Genomic DNA, 6,000 nt, shown 5'->3' on the forward strand with positions numbered 1-6,000 from the left:
GAGGGTCAGGGCGCCTAAGGATTTTAAAGACCCTTCAGAGGAAGTAATGACCACGAAGATTCAAAAGTGAAATGCTACAGGAAACATTCAGATATTAGATGCTAGGACCAGCAGAACATGGTTCCAGGCTCAGAGCAGTAAAGCCTGATACACTAAAACATGAGCCCTGGTATGTGGCTTGATTAAATGTGTGTCAGCTAAATCCCAGAATCAGTTGTGTTTGGGCGCCCCCTCTCCAAAACCTGCTTTCCTTTTCCGCTCCCCCAGTCTGCATTTCCAGGATGTTCCTCCTTTCCAAACTTCCTCTCCCCCACCTCTGTGGGCACACCTCCCAAGCATCCCTGCCTCTCCTCCCCCATTCCCTGCTGCCTGTTCTTCTACTCGTCATTTCCCTCCTGGCTTCCCTCTGATCTTCTAATTCCTCTACTCCCACTGTTTCTCATTTCTGCTCGTAAGCCCCCTCTGCACGCTGTCCTCCACTCCCTCCCAATTCTCACTTTCCAACCTGCCCTCAAAAAAGCGTTTGCGCCACAACAGCCCGGCTCAGCGACTACGCAGGCCCTTTCAATGTCCCCAGCACGTCTAGTAGCAGTGATAAAGCAAGAAAGGCCGTAGGTTACCAAATGCCGTTTTCTGATTCTTCCGCTGTGGTGGACACCTCCACGAGCCAAGGTCAATCACACGCTGCCACCGTCTTCCTACTGCTCCCTGCCGGCTTGACCACCTAGACGTGAGGCTCTCGCCTTCCACTCCCTAAGCCGTTGAAATTGTTGTCCCCCTTCACTAGGCGCTGAAGAAAGATGGCGACCGCCAATCCGGAAGCTGAGCAATATGTTTGTTGGATTCGGTGACCAGGATGTAGGAGGACCACGCCTCCTTATGAATTATGCATGACGTCATCGACGCTTAACTAACGGAAAGGTGAGAACGAGGGTAGCGGCTCTGCCTCATGGCTGGAGTTACTACAATTGTTAAGACTTAGATATAAATATATGTTCAGTGACTAACGATAAGATGGTAAGACACAAATACACAGTGGTTTTGGTCACAAATCGTACATCACAGTGGGTAGTAGGGAACTCAGAAATTCAATTTTTTAAAAAAAAGACAACAAAGGCAAATGACAAGTAAAGCAAAAGAGATCGACATTTTCCAGAACGGAAAAGCAGTTATTTCTAAATTTTAATTAATAATCTGTGGCCAGGGATTCATGATTTGTTTCAGACTCCTAAAATTATACTTGAGGAGAAACCAACGCCTCATTTCCTCTTCTGTGAAACTGATAACAGCATGAATTACGGAGTTTGAGATTTAAATGTTGAATGCCGTTTATGGAAATAAGAAAATAAAAAGCACATGAATTCTGTGTTGCAAACTCCAAATGTCAAATTTAAAACAATAGTTGATATAGACGTTACATTATTAAGTAAGTTATGTGCTAATACAATTTTGAATTAGATATCATGCAAACCTGCAACTTCAGGCTTTTAAGTCATAAAGGATGGGCACACTGATGCAAGACCAGTGCTGTAGTGCAGTGGGTTAACCTGTTGCTTGTAACATTGGCATCCCTGTAATACCAATGTGTCGCTTTGCTACTTCACACCTACCTTCCTGCTAATGTACCACCGAGTATATTGTTTTAAAGTTCACCTATGTTGCAGCACTGATTAGTATGTTGTTCATTTACCCATGAAATGATTGCTGAGCATCTGGATCCTTTTCATCACTTACCTACTAGGAATATTGCTGCTTAAAAATACACTTGCACATGAATCTCTTTAGATAGCTGTTTCCAGTTTTTCTATTAATAGAAGTGGAGCTTCTGGGACACATGATAATTTCCATTTTTTACATTTGGAGGAACTGCAAAACTATCTTCCACAGAAGGAACCCTACTGGCAATTCCCACTGTTTTTCATACCTTTGTCAGTAGTTGTCATTTCTCATTAAAAATTTATATCTATCTGTTATATATTAATGTTAGCCGTCGCAAAACACACACCAAACACCGGAGCAAGGGGAAGGGTTTATTGTGGAACACCCTACAGACCAGAGTGAAGGGGCAGCGAAGGAAAAAGAGAAAGAGAGTATCAGAGAGAGAGAGAGAGAGAGAGACAGAGACAGAGAGAGGAGAGAAGATAGAGTAGAGAGACGAGCCAAGAGAGAGGAGAGAGTGCAGGAGAGAAGAACCAAGAGAGCACGTGTTCAGGAACAGGTCCTTTTAAAACTTCACCTGAGGGCGGGCAGGGAAGCAGGAGCAGCAAATCCCATTAGGATGGGGGTGGAGCCTGGCTCAGGTAGCTGGGCAATGCAGCCACCTGGCTACAACTGCCCCAGTGTCCTAACACTATCCAATATGTGTGAGGTAATAAAATGGTACTTATTTATATTTCCCTAATAACTAATGAAAATGACCATTTTTCATATATTTTCATCACTTTCTTTGTAAAAAATACCTGTATGTCATTTTTCAACTTTTTTTTAAAAATACTTACTTGTTTATTTGAAAGGCAGAGCTGCAGAAAGAGAGACAGAGCTAAAGAGATCTTCCGTCCACTGGCTCACTCACCAAATGGCCACAATGGCTAGGGCTGGGCCAAGCTGAAGCCAGGAGCTGGGAGCTTCTTCTAAGTCTCCCATGTGGGTGCAGGGGCCCAATGACTTGGGTCATCCTCTACTGCTTTCCTGGGAACATCATCATAAGTAGAATACCTAGGTCATGAACTGCTGGTTGTACAATAAGAACACATTTAATATTACTGAGAAAATGTAAATGAATGTGGGGAAAACATATGGTATCTACCTTTTGGGTACTGGCTTATTTCACTAAGTGTAATGCTTTCCAGTTGCATCCATTTTGTTACAAAAGACAGGATTTCAATCTTATGGCTGTGTAGTATTCCATTGTGTATATATACCACATTTTCTTTATCACTGCAGTTTCTGAAGGCCTGTTTCTATAAAGCATTTGAAATAAAAATAGGCCAGCGCTGTGGCTCAATAGGCTAATCCTCTGCCTGCAGCGCCGGCACCCTGGGTTCTAGTCCCAGTCAGGGCGCCAGATTCTGTCCCGGTTGCTCCTCTTCCAGGCCAGCTCTCTGCTGTGGGCCGGGAGTGGAGTGGAGGATGGCCCAGGTCCTTGGGCCCTGCACCCACATGGGAGACCAGGAGAAGCACCTGGCTCCTGGCTTCGGATCAGTGCGGTGCGCCGGCCATGGCGGCCATTGGAGGGTGAACCAACGGCAAAGGAAGACCTTTCTCTCTGTCTCTCTCACTGTCCATTCTCCTGTCAAAAAAAAAGAAAAGTACTACAAAAAAAAGAAATAAAAATGTAGTTATAATATAGGATAAGACAGGTAGTTAGATTAGGGCCATAAACTGGAAAACACACTCCCCACCACACCCTATGTAACACTACCTTCGTACCTGAGTCAAATCACTCCCTTCCCAGGATGTACCTCCTTTCACCTGGGACCTGAGAGAGGTGCTAGTTAACCACTCCTCTTTAAACTTTATAAGACAGGGCGTCTAGCTGCAATAAACATGGGGGTGCAGATCACTTTACATTTAAGCACATTTATCTCATTTGCTTTACCCAATTTGCATTTAGAAATTACACCTGGATGACTGAAGGTGCTGGTATTTTATCATACCTCTATCTAAATGAAGGTCAAAATTGCATCTATTCAATGTTGAATTCTACTTCTTTTTATGAAACTCTAGCTCTAAATCAGCAACATGAAAGCAGACATTGGAAAGTCCACCTTAGGCGCTGTATACTTATTATCCATTGCTATACAATGGGAAAGCTGTTAAAACCCAATTCCAAACCATGTTTAGCAAGTTTCAAAACAATATTTTTAAAGGCAGTGATTTTCCTAGATTCAAGAGAGAAATTCTTTTAAAACCAATGTCCAGCTACAGCTGAATGAAATTTTCATGTACAAGACTGTTATTTACCTAACACATGTTTTTAGAGTTTAATTGAATCTGAGCTTAGTGTTCCACTGGAGATTGTTCATCATGGTAGGTTGAATAGGGGAGAGCATTCATCAGAGTAGAAGGATACCCCTCTGGTTGGAGAGATTTTTAAAGGGAAGAATCTGATAGGTGACAGAGTAAGGGGAAACTAGGGAAAAGGAGACATGTCTGAAAATAATTAACTGGGTAAGCATGCTGGTTTGAAGGGCTAGTGGTCATGATTATTATTTCACTTAGATTGGAAGATACCTTAAGAGTAATGTTGTCTTTGAAGGGGGACCTTAGAGCTGAGTCTGCCCATACAGAGAGCAAGGCGTGTTTGAAATTAAGTTTAAAGAGCAGAGCTGCTTGATGGGGCACTTGTAGAGCACTGCAAGGACTCTGATAATGAGGGCAGAAGATGCGAGGAAGGCTCTTTGGTGAGGTTTACAGTGTATTTTTTAGCAGTTTAGGCTTTTACTCAGGAGAGAGTGTCAGAACGGAAGAGGAGGGTTTAGGAAGAGAGAGGTAGTTTTCGCTGTTAACCCAGTGCTAACAAATGAAATGTCTAGGAAATGCTCACTACTGGGACCAGGAATTGAGGAGATCTGGCAAGGCCAACTTGACATTCAATTAGAAGGCAGGGATAAAACCTATCAAAAGATCTGATAATCACACCTGGCTTGCTCATGACAAAACAACGAGCCATTAGAAGGGTGAAGATAAGTGACTTGATTACAGTAGACTGTTAGCTCAAGAGGATGGACTCACCACTCCATTGCTATTCTTATGGTAAAATTGGAACAGGGGGAGGAGTGAAGGTTAGTTGGAGGACCTGGGCTGGAGGGTGATGGCATGGAGATAGCCTGTTCCTGAACTTGCCTTTGCTTATCCAGGAGGGTGTTAGAGAGGATCACAGATAAGGCAAGGGGAGTAGACAAGGTGGGGAGTAGACATAAAGGGCTGGTTCTGAGATAAGGTTGAATTCTTAGGTGGGTGAGGGAGGTATGGTGAATGAGACAGTGAAGGGCTAGAAAGGGGCTTGGCTAGTAAGGGCTTTGGAAGTAAAGAGAACTTGAGCTGAAGAACATGAGATAGAAAGAGAAGGCTTAGACGGCACGCTTGCCTCAGAATCAGGCCTTACGGCATTCGGACCTGGCTAAAAAGCCCATGAGAGTTGCCCAGGCATGGAAAGACAAGACACTGCAAAAATGACCTAAATGAAAGATCTCTGTGAGTGAGATCCCAGCGGAAAAAAACGGGCCATCAAAGAAGGAGGTAGCTTTCTCTGAAGGGAGGAGAAAACTTCCACTTTGATTATGGCCCTGTCCAAATAAGACAGAGACTCAAGAGGCTTCCATAGCCTTGGCAGCTCATGACAAGAGCCTCGGGTGATTACTGACGTCACAAATAAAGAGTGCCAACTGTTAAATCAAGAATGGGGATCACTGTGCACTTATTCCCCACGTAGGATCTCTGTCCTGAATGTGTTGTACTGAGAATTAATGGTAAAATTAGTCTTTAAACAGTACCCTATACTTTGTGTCTGTGCGGGTGCAGTCTGTTGAAGTCTTTACTTAGTATATACTAAATTGATCTTCTGTATATAAAGATATTTGAAATGAATCTGATGAAGAATGGGATGGGAGAGGGAGTGGGAGATGGGATGGTTGCGGGTGAGAGGGAGGTTATGGGGTGAAAAACCACTGTAATCCAAAAGTTTTACTTTTGAAATTTATATTTATTAAATAAAAGTTTTCTAAAATAAAAAATAAAAAGAGAAGGTTTAGAGAAAAATAGGAGAAAGCTTAGATATACGGAGTCTACTTTCACTTTCCCGAACACCCACAGATTCCTGAGTGTCAGTGTCAAATGTGCCATTAAGTGGCCATTTTAACTGGTTGTCAAAGTCATACATGGGCCTCGCCCGATACCAAAAAGAGGCAATGACATTTGAGATTTGGAGGCAATTTAAGAGGGGCTAAATAGTTTAGGAGACAACTGAGAGGAGAATCAGATGGAATGTGGGGTGAGGAA

This window comes from Lepus europaeus, chromosome Y (genome assembly GCF_033115175.1).
Source record: "Lepus europaeus isolate LE1 chromosome Y, mLepTim1.pri, whole genome shotgun sequence".
Classification (NCBI taxonomy): domain Eukaryota; kingdom Metazoa; phylum Chordata; class Mammalia; order Lagomorpha; family Leporidae; genus Lepus; species Lepus europaeus.